The sequence below is a fragment of the Bos javanicus genome, chromosome 29 (genome assembly GCF_032452875.1).
Source record: "Bos javanicus breed banteng chromosome 29, ARS-OSU_banteng_1.0, whole genome shotgun sequence".
Lineage (NCBI taxonomy): Eukaryota > Metazoa > Chordata > Mammalia > Artiodactyla > Bovidae > Bos > Bos javanicus.
In genome coordinates, this window is record NC_083896.1 from 29,342,950 (window position 1) to 29,359,068 (window position 16,119).

Below are 16,119 nucleotides of genomic sequence, written 5' to 3' on the forward strand. Positions count from 1 at the left end.
GAGAGACCCAGTAGGAAACAAGCCTCTCGTGCAGCACAATGATACACGGTCGCCGCAGCTCAGGCTGCGGGTACCGGTTTCCCAGTGCCTGCTCTGCTGAGCTGAGCAGCAAAGAATTCACCATGCCTCCCCCTGCCGGGCCTCTGCATCTCCACACAGGCCCCACTCCAGCTCCCCTTCTTCCCACTACTTGCCCCAGAGATCAAATGATCCTATGTGCCCACCGCCCTCCAAACCGTCCCCGAAGCTGATGGTCCACTGACCCACCTTCGGTTTCCCCACTGCTGCTCAGCAAAAACCAGTGCCAAGCCGCACCTTTCGACAGAGAGTATTTCACCGCATAGAAGTCAGCAGCCTCTTTGTAGTTCTGCTCCCCCCTTCTCCCTCCTGCTGCTCCATCCACCCTCATCCCACATCCCCTCCCCCAGGCTGCCGGGGTAAAGAAAGGCCCCTCCAAGCAGCACAAAGCCTGGTGCTCCGAGAAAGCCGGGCTCACCCCGCACAGGCCGCACACATACTCCACGGCCACGGCCCTTTCGGCCCAACCAGACCCGGACGCGGGGGACGAATGGGGGGTCAGGAGGTGGTGTCGCGGCGAGGAGGGAAGGGACGGGCAAGACAGGAGAAGAGAGGGCGTTGATAGGCCCCTGGGGGGCTGTGTCGGATGCGCCCCCAGCCCCCAGAGGCCCTGGGCCCACAGGAGCGCAGTGCGCCCCCACCAGCATCACACTCGTCCTTTCTCCGACCTGTTCGTAGTAAAACAATCGCTCCGCCAGCGTCTGCGGCAGCTGCCAGTGGTTCTGACACTGCAGGAATGCACGGTCCTGGGGAAAGGCTCGGCATCCCAGGGAGGGGCGCGGGCGGGCTGAGGGCCAGGTTCTTACAGGCATGAAAGATGCTGGGGCGTGTAAGGGAGCCGGAACAGATGACAGTCCTGGGAGGAGGTACTGACCCACTGCTCCAGCACCACCCGGCAGCGTCCCCTGCCTCCCCCAGCCCCAAACCAGGCAGCCTCCAGCCACACACACACACACGCGCGAGCGCCCCTGGCTGGCGGGCCGCGGCTCTGAGGATGCTCAAAATGCGGGTCTTCCCGAATCCCACGGCCCCGGGCACGGCAGCCCACCGTGCTCTCCCGCGAAGGGCTGGGCAGGAGGGCGATGGCCCTCGGACTCTCCCTTTACGATTCCAGGATGGGACAGGATGGGGTGCAGAGACTCGGTGCCCCCAGCCCTGCCCACCGGAGCATCCCAAGTCGCGCGGGGCCTCCTTCAACAACCCGGTCCACCCCCCACCCACGGCAGTGGGTCGGTCCGGACTAAAGGTCGCCCCCCGCGACGGCACCTGTGCGGGTCCTGGCAGAGGCAGGCGGATCGCGGGGCTCAGCTGGACACCCCCATCCAAGGGCCGCGGCGAGCGGCCGGAGCGCAGCGGCAGCGGCAGCGGCGAGCCAGAGAGCGCTCCCCTCGCAGCTCCGCCGGCGCCCGGCTCTCGGCTCCCCTCCTCCACTCCGCCCCCTCTGCCCCCTCCCCGCGCTCGTGCCCGGGCTCCGGGGAGGGGGTAGGGTGGCGCGCGCCGGGCACCCGCACAGCGGGCACGCTCAGGACCCGGACGTCATCTTCTCGTTAACATTCCTTGCTTTCCTTGGTGCATGTGGCTTGCCTTTATGAATATTTATGACTACTATTTCTCTTTCCTCCCCCTACCCTTCAGCGCTGACCTTTCTGCTTCGCTCATGAATATTCAGAAGCTCAAGATGCGAACTTGCAGTAACTCCCAGTGTGGGTTTCTCACTGGGAGGGCCGGGCACTGTAGCTTCACCATGAAAGCGTAGGCGGGTGGCCGAATGGATGGGCGGGGTGCGCAGGCGGATGCCCGCAGTCACACTCAAAGACCTCCCTGGACTTTCTGGACTCCCCGTTTTATTCTGCTGGGGACTGGCGTGAGCAAGCGGAGGCATGCCTACAACCCACTCGAGGTTTCAAAAGTAATAAACGCTTTTAGCACCCAAAGATGCAGGGTAGGGGCTGGCTTCAGGCCAAGAAAGCTGCAAACATTTCCACTATCCATCTGCAGGACTTTTTCATGGGTCCCACACAGAAACTCGGTACCAGTTAAACATTAACTCCTCAGTCCTCTGCAGCCCCTGGTAACCACCATTTTACTTTCTATCTCAATGAATTTGGCTATTCTAAGTACCTCTTGTCAGTGGAATCATTTGTCCTTTTGTGTCTGTCTTATTTTCCTTAGCATAAGGCTATCAAGGTATATCCGGGTTATAGCATGTGGAAGCATTCTATTTCCATATAAGGCTGAGTGATATTCCATTGAATGTACATAAAACAAACTTCCCAGGTGGCTCAAGTGGTAAAGAATCCAGCTGCCAATGTAAAATACTCAGGCAGGAGACGGGGGTTCCATCCCTGGGTTGGGGAGATCCCCTGGAGGAGGAAATGGCAACCCACTCCTGTATTCTTGGCTAGAGAATCCCATGAAGGGAGGGGCCTCCTGGGCTACAGTCTATGGGGTCATGAAAGAGTCAGACCCATCCATTCCTTCATCTCTGGACACCTGGGTTGTTTCTGCCTTTCAGCTGTTGAACATAGGGGTACACTTTTCAGGCAACATTTTAAAAATATTGTTCTAAAAAAAAAAATACATTGTTCTATGACCTGTGCTAGACACTGAGGAGGTAAAAATTCAGGCCTGTCGTCAAGAGGTGCAGAATTTAGTCTGTCAATTTCCACACTCTGCTACTTGGAACCAGTAGTGGTTAAAAGATGTCTTTCCCCAAATCTATATCCACCTAGAACCTCAGAATGTGACCTTTTTGGAAACAGAATCTTTGCAGATATAGTTAGTTTAAAAAAGGCTATAGTGAATTAGGGTGGTCCTAAATGCAAGGGGATCCAACCAGTCCATCCTAAAGGAGATCAGTCCTGGGTGTTCATTGGAAGGACTGATATTGAAGGTGAAACTCCAATACTTTGGCCACCAGATGCAAAGAGCTGACTCATTTGAAAAGACCCTGCTGGGAAAAATTAAGGGCAGGAGAAGAAGGGGACAACAGAGGATGAGACGGTTGGATGGCATCACCAACTCATTGGACATGAGTTTGGGTAGGCTCCGGGAGTTGGTGATGGACAGGGAGGCCTGGCGTGCTGCAGTTCATGGGGTCGCAAAGAGTCAGACACGACTGAGCAACTAAACTGAACTGAAATGCAGTGAATGATATCCTCATAAGAAGAAAGGACACAGAGAAATAGGAAAGAAGCTACGTGATGATGGAGGCAGAGATTGGAGTGATACAACTACCAGTCAAGGGACACCAAAGAATGCCAGGAGCCACAGGAAGCCAAGAAGAGGAAGGGAACCATTCTTTCCCAGAACTTTCAGAGGGTGCATGGCCCTGCTGACACCTTGATTTTGGACTTCTAGTCTCCGGCACCGTGAGACTGTAAATTTCTCCTGTTTTAAGCCATCAGTTTGTGGTAATTTGTTACAGCAATGCTAGGGAAATAACACAGACTTTGGTGGTGGAGTGCTCCTGTAACATATATTTAGGACTTCCTTGGTGATCCGGGCTTCCATGGTAGCTCAGATGGTAAAGAATCTGCCTGCAGTGCAGGAGACCTGGGTTCAATCCCTTGGTTGGGAAGGGCCCCTGGAGGAGGTCATGGCAACCCACTCCAGTATTCTTGCCTGGAGAATCCCATGGACGGAGGAGCCTAGAGGGTTACAGTCTATGGGCTTGCAAAGAGTCGGACACAACTGAGAGGCTAACACACACTGTCCCTGGTGGCCCAGTGGTGAAGACTCTGAGTTTCTGAAGCATGGGGGATGGGTTCCATCACTGATGGGGAACTAATACCCCACATGCTGCACAGTGCAGCTTAAAAAAAAAGAATTTAATGTGGAAATGGCTTTGGAATTGGGAAAAAGATAGAAACTAGAAGAACTTTGAGACACATGACGGAAAAAGCCTAGGTTGCCTTGAAGACATTGTTGGTAGAAATATGGGTTAAAGGGCAATTCTGGCAAATGCTTAGGAAAAAAAAAAAAAGATGAATTATAGAGAAAGCTTCTATCATCATAGAGAGTACCTGTATTGTCATGAGCAGAATGTTGCTAAAAATATGAATGTTAAAGTGCTTCTCGTAATTATGGTCTCAGATGGAAATGAGGAACACGTTATTAGACACTGGACAAAAGGCAGCCTGGTTAGAAAGTGGCAGAAAGCTTGGCTGGAATGTCTTTTGCTGTTGAGTGGTGAGTAGATTTGTAAACAATGAACTTAGATATTTAGCTGAGGAGATGTTTAAAGTGTGGAGGATGTGGCCTGGTTTCTACTTGCTGCTGATGTTAAAATGCAGTGAGGATGATGGCCTGGACACCCTTCGCTCCAAAGCATCAAATTGCATGTAACGTTTCTGAGAATGTTATCCCAGCAGAAACACTGCCAGCCTGAACTAAAAGGCACAGAGATGGAACACGGTAAAGATAGACCGTTAAGACTTCTGAAATTTCATGTTTAAGAAACAGGCTGATAGAGATGAACGTTATCCTTCGAGAAACAGAAAGAATGACTCTGAAGGCAGGGCCAAGAGGATGGAGCTTCGAGCCTCAGAGGATGATTCTCAGTCCTTGAAACCTCATGGAACTTGCCCTGCTGGGTTTTGAACTAGCTTTACACTAGTAATCTCTTTTCTTCTTTCATTTTCTCCCTTTCTGAATGGGAAAGTCAATCCTTTGTCTTATCATCGTATTTTGGAAGCAGATCAGTTTCACAGGTCCAGAAATGGAGAGGAATTTTGCCCTAGGATATACAATACCCATTGTGTGCTTAGCCATTCAGTCGCGTCTGACTCTGCAGCCCCATGGACTGTAGCCCATCAGGCATCTCTGTCCATGGGATTTCCCAGGCAAGAATACTGGAGTGGGTTGCCATTTTCTTCTCCATCCTAGAGCTTTAAAAGTTTCTAAATATATGACACTCCCAATGGACAAAGGTATATGTGTTTTAAAGAAGTTAAAAAGTGTTTTAAGCAAAGCTCTATAATTGCTATCGGAGTAGGAAGTGGTACCCCACTCCAGTATTCTTGCCTGGAGGGTTCCATGTGCAGGGGAGCCTGGTAGGCTATAGTCCATGGGGTCAGGGACTCGGACATGACTGAGAGACTGAACACACACACACACACACACACACACACACGATTGCTATGTGATAGTGGAGAACAGAGCAGGGGGTTGCCCAAAAGGTCACCTAACTTGGACCAAGGGTCTCAAACCTGGCACTGTTGTATTTTGAGTTGAGTGGTTGTCCTTGGGGGCTGTGCTGGGCGCTGTAGCATGTTTTAACAGCATCCATGGCCAATACATGCCAGTAGCAGCCCCCTAGCTGTAACAACCAAAAATGTTTCCAGACTGGACTTGCAGGGCTGAAAAAAAAAAAATTACAAAATTGCCCCAGCTGAAAACCACTAGCTTTGATGTAAATCTTTCAGGAGTAAACATTCTGCTAGAATGGTGCGGCTTTTCCTACATAGGGCATTAGCAGGACTAAAGCCTAGACACACACACCTTTTAAGTATGAAAGATGAAGACTGGGTTAGAGGAAAAACCACTGATTGTTGACAATACAGGGTAAACCACCACCCTTGAAATTTCACCAAAAACTTTCTAGGGTCTTATTTTAGTTCCCAAACTGAACTTATTTTAGTTCCAAATTTACTCGATGGAATCAAAGAATCTTAGCATAAATAGAGCACCTAAAGGTCATTTGGTCTAATCACTCACCTGATGCAGAAACCAATATCCTTCTAGATTATGTTATACACAGCTTCTACTTAGATGCCTCTCGTGATGAGAAACTTGATCTTACAGGGCTGCCCATTCCTTTTTTTTAAATGGCTTTCAAGGCTAGAAATGGCTTTTTCAATTTAGAAATTCAGTGAAAGAACGATATGTATTGTGCTCATCGTATTTGATCTTCCTTAAAAGGACCCTTCTTGAAGAAGCCAGTTTTCCATGACATTCTGGAAACGAGCAGCTAAATCTTCATTGAAAACTTATGTCTATCACAGCCCAGCAAATAAAGATGAGATCATCACACCTGCTAACATTGTAAGATTACTTGATTTTTCTATCACTGGTAGTTCTTGAACAGCAACATTCAGTTTGAGCCTATATTCATCTCCATCCTCAAGCTCCAGGGTTAATTAAACTCCCTGATTTGTTTCCACAAGGGAAAAGGAACATTCCCCAAGATTCAAATTCCATTCATAACCATACAGTCAGCAAGTAATTACTTCCTACCACAAAGCACGTGCACCAAGACTATATTACTTTCAAAAAGAGTAAGCAACATTATACAAGTTGACAATAAATCACACCCAAGAACAATGATAAACTCCAGAACAGTCACTTCTGTTTTCTGATGAAAAAAGAAAAATACATGAGCTAGTTGGCAAATAAAGAATGAGATCCCTTAAGATCCTGAAGAATCTCATCCCTTAAAGAATGAGATTTCCCTTGGACATGCTGTAAGTGTAAATGCGATGACAACTTTTTTATTCTAGAAACGAGTTAGATATTTCAAGAAAGGAGAACTACAAATTTTAATAGGAAAACACAAATGAAGTCCCCAGTGTGAGGAAAGCTTTCATGTCTACAGTGGTCAAAAAGAAAGGTCCTGGACTTCCCGATTGGTACAATGGATAAAAATATGCCTGCCAGTGGACGGACACAGGTTCAATACCTCGTTGGTCCAGGAAGATTCCACATGCCTCCAAGCAACTAAGTCTGTGCGCCACAAGTCCTGAGCCGGATCTCCAAAGCCCACGAGCCACATCTACTGAGGTCCCTGCACCCTAGAGCCTGCATGCCACAACTACTGACGTTTACGAGCCTAGAGCTGATGCTCCGCAACAAGAGAAGCCACCACCATGAGAAGTCCGTGCACCACACCAGAGAGTAGCCTTTCTCACTGCAACTAGAGAAAGCCCACAGCGAAGCAGCAACAAAGACCCAGTGCGGCCAAAAATAAATAAAATAAAATAAAGGTCATTAATCTCCCTTTCTCAGTGGCTACTAAGTGATTCATTAGGACAAATCAGCATGTGCCCTGGGTGAATGGGGACAGAATAGACTGGCCTATTGTTGCCACGTCCTCACAATAGGAAAGAGCCTAGAGGCAGTGTCATGAGGGAAAGCCACTCATGACATGGTTCAGTTCCACAGGCTCACTTTTAGGTTAACTTTTGGTTCTTTATGAGCCCTCCCTCGTCCACTCAGGGACATCATTTGTATAAATCCCTGAAGATTGACTCCCATCCCCTCAATCTCAAGGAACGTCTCTATTTTCTGCCATCCCCAGGATGCCCTGGTATTCAGAGACAAATCAGAAATAAACTTGAGGGAATAAAAATGCCAAAAAAATTTTGCCATTTTACTGCACCAGTCTAGCCAGATAAAAATCACTTCACCTGCAAACCCCTAGAGCCCAGCACACTCTGCAAATCCTGCCCTGGGCCGTAGCTATCCTAAGGCACGGGCGACAACAGCGTTTTCAACCCTGTGAAAATGATGAGCAAAGAAGCCATCTCTTCCCCAAAGCCTCAGTTTCAAGTTAGTCTTTTTGGCAAAGTCATCGTAGCCAGGTTTCATGTAAGTCAGCCTCTTCTAGTTGTCACATCCTGCAGGGTGACAGTTTGACCATATTGAACACCAAGATCTCTTTAGAATGCTGGATTGGTGATGGTCAAGATTTTTCCCTTTAAAGTACACAGACCAGGATTTTCCTGGTGGTCCGTCCAGTGGCTGAGATTCTGCACTCTCAATGCAGGGGGCCCAGTTGGATCCCTCGTCAGGGAACGAGATCCCACATGCTGAAGCTAAGAATTCCAAAGTCGAAACCTAAAGATCCTGCCTGCTGCACCCAAGGCCCAGTACAGCCAAGTAAATAAATAACATAAAGTAATTTATTAAATAAAATACACGGACCGAAATAAATTTTTAAATAAATAAATAAAAATACTGATATGACCCAGGACTGGAAGTTTTGGAGAGCTATGAAAGGAAAAAAAAATGTTTTTTTTTGGAAATTGATCAGATCCCTGGAATGTGTGAGAAGGTGATGAGGCCAAGTACTAAAACTGTTGTTTTAGTTCCACATAGAATGAATGTAAAACCAGAAGATTTGAGAGGCTGGGCAATCTATGAGCATTCAAAAATCTGCTGACTTGTTTTTTCAGATTTGCATATTCAAACAAATCCAGCTACTTTACGGAGTAAGAATTTGCCTGTTGGGTATAATGACTGGACACTGGAAATGCAAAATGTATAAATCAGGGGAATCTCACTCATTACCCAGCCCGCCGGGCTCCTCTGTCCATGGAATTCTCCAGGCAAGAATACTGGAGTGGGTAACCGTTCCCTTCTCCAGGGGATCTTCCCAACCCAGGTATCCTGCATTGCAGGCGAATTCTTTACCAGCTGAGCTAGGAAAGCTCCCATTAGAAAAGAAAGATTATCCCCAAATTCGATCACGGCAACTCTTTGCAGCTAAAAGATATGAAAAGAAATTAATCTCAAACCCTTCGAGAAATCTTGTTTAGAACAGGAAACTATTTGTTCCGTGTTAAGGAATCTAGCTCTTATACTTGGAAGATCTAAGGAGAATTCCCAGTTTCACATTTCACTAATTGTGTGATTATGGGTGATCTGATTATCTAGACCACATTAATGGAGAGGAAAACTAAAGGGAGGGTAGCTCAGCGGTAAAGAATCCTCCTGCAATTCAGGAGACACAGATTCAATTCCTGGTTTGGGAAGAACTCTAGGGACATGGCAACTCACTCCAGTATTCTTGTCTGGAGAATTCCATGGACAGAGGAGCCTGGCAGGGTACAGTCCACAGGGTAATAAAGAGTGGGACACAACTGAAGCGACTGAGACAGAAGCACACGAACTAAAGGGAAGGGGCACAATTTAGTTTAAATGAGGAAAAATTCCATAGGCTAGGAGTCCAGTGTTTGAGATTTCAGTATCAACTTTACCATTAGTGAGCTTTGTGACTTAGAGAAAATTATTTAGGTTTTCTGAATCTTGGTTTCCTCTTTCATAATATTAATGTAAAGGGCTTCCAGTAAAATCTTAAGTTTAATGAATCTACAATGTATATTTCTAATTTATTTTTCAATTCCTGTTGGAGTATAGTTGATACATAATGTCGTGCTAGTTATAGGTATACAGCAAAGTACATCAGTTATACATATACCCATATCCACTCTTCTTTAGATTTCATTCCTGTATAGGCCATTACAGAGTACTGAGTAGAGTTCCCTGTGCTCCACAGTAGGTTCTTATTAGTTACCTATTTTATACATTGTGGTGTATGCGTACGTGTCAATCCTAGTCTCCCGATTATCCATCCTCACACCTTTCTTCTTAAAATCTATGTTTTCTTTCAAAAACCATTCATGATATTTTGTTTAAAGTGACTCCAAACTCACTTTGAATGTATATATATATATTTATATATATAAATATATATATATTTTTATATATATATTTATATATATAAATATATATATATTTTATATATATATATATATGTACTTTTATTTTTTGGCTGTGCTAGGTCTTCCTTGAGGTGCTTGGGCTCTCTAGTTGTGATGCTCAGGCTCAATAGTTGATGTATGGGCTTAGTAGCTCCATGGCATGTGGGATCCTAGCTCTCCAACCAAGGACTGAATGGCATCCCCTGCATTGGAAGCACAGTCTTAACCACTGGACCACCAGGGGAGTCCTTGGCGTACCTTTAAATATCTCTGCTTTTCTTTCTCCATGTGTAGACTCCTAAGTAATTCATAGATATATTGTGAGAAAGAAAGATGACACAACACTTAGTCGCACAGAACCCTAGGGAGAGAGCAAAGTAAATTAAATCAACAAATTAGCTCTAAATTCCATTTTATTCTGAGATTTCCTACAACTAAACCTCAGTTGCTACCCAGTCATGAAAATTATTTATATTCATTGGATGTTCTTTAATTTCCCCTTCTAGGGATTTTCCAAGGAAAGATAAGGGACATCCAGTTAGTTTTTTTTTTTTTCAATCCCTGTCTTTGACTGTTTAAGAAATTTATTTATTTATTTACTTTCGGCTGCACTGGGTCTTCACTGCTGTGCACAGGCTTTCTCTAGATGCGGAGAGTGGGGGCTACTCTCTGGTTTCGGTGCACTGGCTTCTCACTGCAGTGGCTTTTCCTGTTGCAGAGCACAGGCTTCAGTAGCTGGCAGCTCCTGGGCTCTTGAGTGCAGGCTCAGTTGCTAAGTCGCTTCAGTTGTGTCTGACTCTGTGCGACCCCAAAGACTGCAGCCCACCAGGCTCCCCCGTCCCTGGGATTCTCCAGGCGAGAACACTGGAGTGGGTTGCCATTTCCTTCTCCAGCAGGCTCAGTAGTTGTGGCATATACTGGCTTAGTTGCTCTGCGGCACGTGGAATCTTCCCAGACCAGGGATTGAACCCATGTCCCCTGCATTGGCAGGCAGACTCTTATCCACTGAGCCACCAGGGAAGCCCTAAACAATGGATTAAAAAAAAAAAAAAAAACTGTCACAAATATTGCCTAAAATAGATTTATACAAAAAAATTAATCATTGTTTATCTGAAATTCAAATGTCACTGGGCCCTCTATCTCTGTAATTTTTCTGGCTACTCTACATCTATCCTTACTTTGGTTCAGTTCAGTTCAGTTCAGTTCAGTCGCTCAGTCGTGTCCAACTCTTTGCGACTCCATGAATCGCAGCACACCAGGCCTCCCTGTCCATTACCAACTCCTGGAGTTTACCCAAACTCATGTGCTTCAAGTCGGTGATGCCATTCAGCCATCTCATCCTCTGTCGTCCCATTCTCCTCCTGCCCCCAATCCCTCCCAGCATCAGGGTCTTGTCCAATGAGTCAACTCTTCGCATGAGGCGGCCAAAGTATTGGAGTTTCTGGCTCAGCATCAGTCCTTCCAATGAAAACCCAGGACTGGTCTCCTTTAGGACGGACTGGTAAAGGTAGGCAATTCCTAAATGGTGGTGTGTGTGTGATAATTTATTGACTTGTACAGTTTTTAGAGTGGATAGCCTATCTCAGTAAAGTTTAAAACAATGTTTCTAAGTGATATTTTGATTGTCATTGAATAATAAACTTGGCCTACACTTCATTGTCCCTCTCTACCTCTCCCCTTTCCACACTTTAAGAATATCTTTGTGGGGGAAAATATCCTTTGTGAGCATCTCAGATGCCATATCTGGAAATATGCATGAGATTGACTAGATTGTTCTCTAGAGAGAGATGAGAGTAAGAGTAAGGAGGAGAATAGGAGTAAAGGAAAGTAGTCTGAGGGAAATTTAAAAAGAAATAATCATGTCAACCTATCTTTCATATTTATATTTTCTTTATCTGGTCATATGTAGGCCATGGGGCATGATAAACCATGAACTAAAACTCGATAAATGCATATACACAAAAACTTATACCTGAATTCATCAGTTCAGTTCAGTTCAGTCGCTCAGTCGTGTCCAACTCTTTGAGACCCTGTGGGCTGCAGCATGCCAGGTCTCCCTATCCATCATCAACTCCCGGAGTTTACTCAAACCCATGTCCACTGAGTCAGTGATGCCATCCAACCATCTCATCCTCTGTCATCCCCTTCTCCTCCTGCCTTCAATCTTTCTCAGCATCAGGGTCTTTTCAAATGAGTCAACTATTCACATCAGGTGGCCAAAGTACTGGAGTTTCAGCTTCAGCATCAGTTCTTCTAATAAATATTCAGGACTGATTTCCTTTAGGGTGGACTGGTTGGATCTCCTTGCAGTCCAAGGGACTCTCAAGAGTCTTCTCCAACACCACAGTTCAAAAGCATCAGTTCTTCGGGGCTCATTGAATTCATAGCAGCTTTATTCATTAAAAAAAATTGTTTTTATTTTAGCTGTACTGGGTTTTCGATGTTGGACACAAACTTTCTCTTGCTGCAGTCTGTGAGCTTAGTTACCCAGCAGCGAGTGGGATCTTAGTTCCCAGACCAGGAATCAATCTGGGGACCCCTGCATTGGGAGCTTGGAGTCTTAACCACTGGCCTACTAGGGAAGGCCCTCTCTAGGTTCTTTTGAGGTTATCAAAATGTACTAAAATCAGACGATGCTTACAACTCTGTAAATATACTAAAATCCACAGAATTGTACAATTTGAAAAGTGTGACTTTAATGATATATAACTACATCTCAATAAAGTTGCTTTTTAAAAAGTCAATGCATTAAAGCCATGTTTGAAAACAATTGAATTATATGAAGATCTTTTACTTTTATCTAGTTTGTTTCACTTTTTCTATTTCATATTCAGTGTTCCAATTTCATTTAGTTTATGTTCTCTGATTTCTCCATCTCTTCTTTTTTTTAATGTTCTTTCTCAAGCCTTTATCAAGTGTAGAAAAGCTCTTGTATACACATATATAAATAATATGTATAATATATATATTCTAGAAATCTTATTAATTTTTCTAACTAAAAATTTTATGACATTAAAAAAATGTCAATGCATTAAAAAAAACATTGGTCAAATCTCAGGTGATGGTACAGAACCAGACAAAGAGAGCCAGTTCTAAAGAACCAGCAGAGTAACCAGAGTAGCTGTTATTTGTGTGCCTGACATGCAAGGAGCTTCAATTACTATTACTGTTTATTAAAGTTCTTAATCTCCTTTCCTTTCCACAATGGCCCTATAGAGTATTATTATCCTCTGTCTTAGGAAAAGGGGAAATGGACTCTGAGAGACCAATCTGCTTGAGGCACACACAGGTAAGTACCGTTCAAGGCAGCATCAGACTCCATGGTGCAGGGTAGCCTCAGATCACACCTATCCGCCGGAGAAACCCAGAAAGCCAGGGATTCTAGCTCAGCCTAGCAACAGGACCATCAGGGCACTGCCAGCGACCCTGCTGCTCACTCCTTCCTCTCCAGTCGAAGTACTTTCTCGATCTTGTTTTGTTTTTACTACATTCTCAGCCATCCACCTGCCAAGCAGGAGACTCAGATTCTATTCTTGGGTCAGGAATATCTCCTGGAGAATGGCAACCCACTCCAGCATTCTCGCCTGGAGGATCCCATGGACAGAGGAGCCTGGTGAGCTAAAGTTCCAAAGGTCGGACATGACTTAGGGACTAAACAACAACAGCCTTCCTTAATCTTTTCTCTTTTTCCAAACTTTAAACTTTTTATTTTGTATTGGGGTATAGCCAAATAAACAATGTTGTGGTAGTTTCAAGTGAAGAGCAAAGGAACTCAGCCATACGTAGACATGTATCTGTTCTCCCCCAAACCCCTCTCCCATCAATAGCCTTCCTTAATCGTATTGCACAGATTTGTTTCTTGCTTTAGATGCTGCTTGGAAATTTCCTGGCCCCTAGACATCTTTAACAAAAGTTGCTTGGACTCTCGGAGCCTAACAACAGCTCCACGTGGTATTTTGCCTGTAATTAGAATGTAGTGTCAGAACGTGCTCACATGAGATGCTTCACTGTGTCTCCCAGCCCCCCTGCCCCTGCTGAGCCATGCCATAGAATAAAAAAGCACCAGTAGGTCTAGGACCTGGTGTCCAGTTTGGCTTACAGCCGTGGCCCAAGCTCCTCCTGAACTGGACTATGCAGTGAGGTTTAAACTCATCAGGGGCTTCTCCTTGGGGCCATCTAGAGAGGTGGGCATCTTTTCTGCTCCTTTTCTTGCCTCAGCAGGAAGAAAGCCGGCTTTACCCCCTCCCTTCTGCCATAGAACTACCTCCTACCACTCCCATCCTCCTCCTCTTGCTGCCTTTCCCTCGGGGTGCCAGGTTGCCATGCCAATAAGGTTCCCATGGTTACTAAGAAGAGCTGCTGCATTCCCATAGGCAGCACCTACCTAACAAAAGAGAAAAGAAGACCAGCATGGCCCCCAGGGCAAAAAAAACGGAGAGGGGGGAGGGAAGGGGGACCAAAGGGGATCTCAGTCCAGGGGATGTTGAAGGACAGATTTGTTTATCTTTGATGTTTCCAGGCTGGACCTTGGACCAAATCCTGCGGCTTCCACTCAAGTTCTCCCTTCCTTAAGCCTAGGGAGAGAGCACCCAGCAGTAGTTCAAGTCCATTGTTTCACCTAGTGTGGGGTCCAAATAGGCAGGAGACTGTGAAGACCAGGTTGATATGTAAATTTACTAATATTTCTGGGCTGTTTGTCTGGCTCTGGCTAGGAAAATGGCAAAAGGCAAAACACACTCTGTGGTCTTGTCTGTTGGGTATCTTCTCTGAAAATATGCTTTTCTCCTTATGGTGTTCCTCCCTGGGTTGACTGTCTTAGGCCACACCAGGACTGTTTGTTTGTTTTTTCAAACAAAGTTTGTTTTCTCTTAAATATAAAGAAGTGGATTAAAATACAAAATTCAAAAACAAAGGAAAAAATCATTCATGGTTCCAAGATCAAAATATTTACTTCTTCTCTTAAAAATAAACAGCTTTTTGTTGTTGCTGCTGCTGTTTGCTACTGGTTTGTATAGGGTAATTGTGGAACATCATTTTTGGAATACAGTTTAGTTTATTCAGGTTTTGCTATGGTGTCTTTTCTCTTTGCTTCTATTAATTGTCAACTGAAAATGGCAGTTCCTCAGGAAAACATAGACCTTCTGTGCCTAAAACCTGGGTAAACTTGCCTTTGAGAGAAAAGAGACTTTTATCCTTGAAGATGGGAAGCTGACATCAAGATATGTTTTCATAAATAGAGCTTACTGAAACTGTCCTTATCTCCCATCAATTTCTCCTGTTTCCTAATCACTTGCCCACGATTTATTGTCTGTTGAAGCCCAAATTCTTTTTGTTAAAAGAGTAAATTAGGTCCAAGTGTAAACACTTCTTTGAGTTTTACTCTCTGTCATCTCACATGCATATGAACATTATTAAAAATTAAGTGTCTTTTCTCCAGTTTAATTTGGAGAAGACAATGGCACCCCACTCCAGTACTCTTGCCTGGAAAATCCCATGGGCGGAGGAGCCTGTTAGGCTGCAGTCCATGGGGTCGCTAGGAGTCGGACACGACTGAGCAACTTCGCTTTCACTTTTCACTTTCATGCACTGGAGAAGGAAATGGCAACCCACTCCAGTGTTCTTGCCTGGAGAATTCCAGGGATGGGGGAGCCTGGTGGGCTGCCGTCTATGGGGTCGCACAGAGTCGGACACGACTGAAGCGACTTAGCAGCAGCGGCAGCTCCTGTTCGATTGGCCTTTTGTCAGTTTAATTCACAGGCCCCAGGTGTGTGTGTGTGTCAGTCGCTTAGTTGTGTTCAACTCTTTGGGACCCCATGGACTGTAACCTGCCAGGCTCCTCTGTCCATGGGATTCTCCAGGCAAGAATACTGGAGTGGATTGCCATTTCTTTCTCCAGGGGATCCAAGTGTCCAACAATAGATAGAATAGATAAGCAAAATGTAGTATATACAGACACATACAATGGAATACAAGTACCATTGACCCTTGAAAAGGAAATTCTGACACATGCTCTAATAAAGATGAACCTTGAAGACATTATGTTAAGTGAGATAAATGAGTCACAGAAAAATAAATTCTGAGGTATCTAAATTCAGAGAAACAGAAAGCAGGCTGGTGGTTGCTGGGGGGCTAGGGAAAGGGGGGAAATGAGGAATTGCTTAATGAGTGAAGAGCTTCAGCTTATGTGATGAAAAACTTCTAAAGATGGGTCATACTGTGTGAATATACTTAATACAAAGCTGTACACTAAAATATGGTTAAGGGGGTACATTTTATGTGCGTTATACCACAATCTAAGAAACACAAACAAACATAGACTTACCATATGACCCACCAATTCCATGCCTTGGTACATACCCAGGAGAAAATTTAAAATACATATGTCCACATAAAAATGTGTGCAGGAAGTTCATGCATGCATGCATGCTCAGTCACTTAGTCGTGTCTGACTCTGTGACTCCATGGACTGTAGCCTTCCAGGCTCCTCTGTCCATTGGATTTCCCAGACAAGAAATACTAGAGTGGGTTGCTATTTCCTTCTCCAGGGGATCTTCCTGAC

At 45.2% G+C, this 16,119-nt stretch overlaps 1 protein-coding gene across 7 annotated transcripts in view; it reads right to left on the reverse strand.

Annotated features, from left to right (window-relative positions):
* The window catches only part of FEZ1 (fasciculation and elongation protein zeta 1), a 42,898-nt gene extending 41,090 nt beyond the window's left edge, over window positions 1-1,808 (reverse strand). The window contains exon 1 of one of the 7 annotated variants that reach the window (XM_061406337.1): window positions 1,707-1,808. The gene's annotated coding sequence lies outside the window, so the exon portion shown is untranslated. Of the gene's footprint in view, window positions 1-267; window positions 373-746; window positions 837-884; window positions 1,094-1,126; window positions 1,201-1,344; window positions 1,619-1,706 lie in introns of those variants that run through there. The other 6 variants (XM_061406331.1, XM_061406332.1, XM_061406336.1 and 3 more) reach the window with 6 other exon arrangements.
* Between the last annotated feature and the right edge of the window lie 14,311 nt (window positions 1,809-16,119).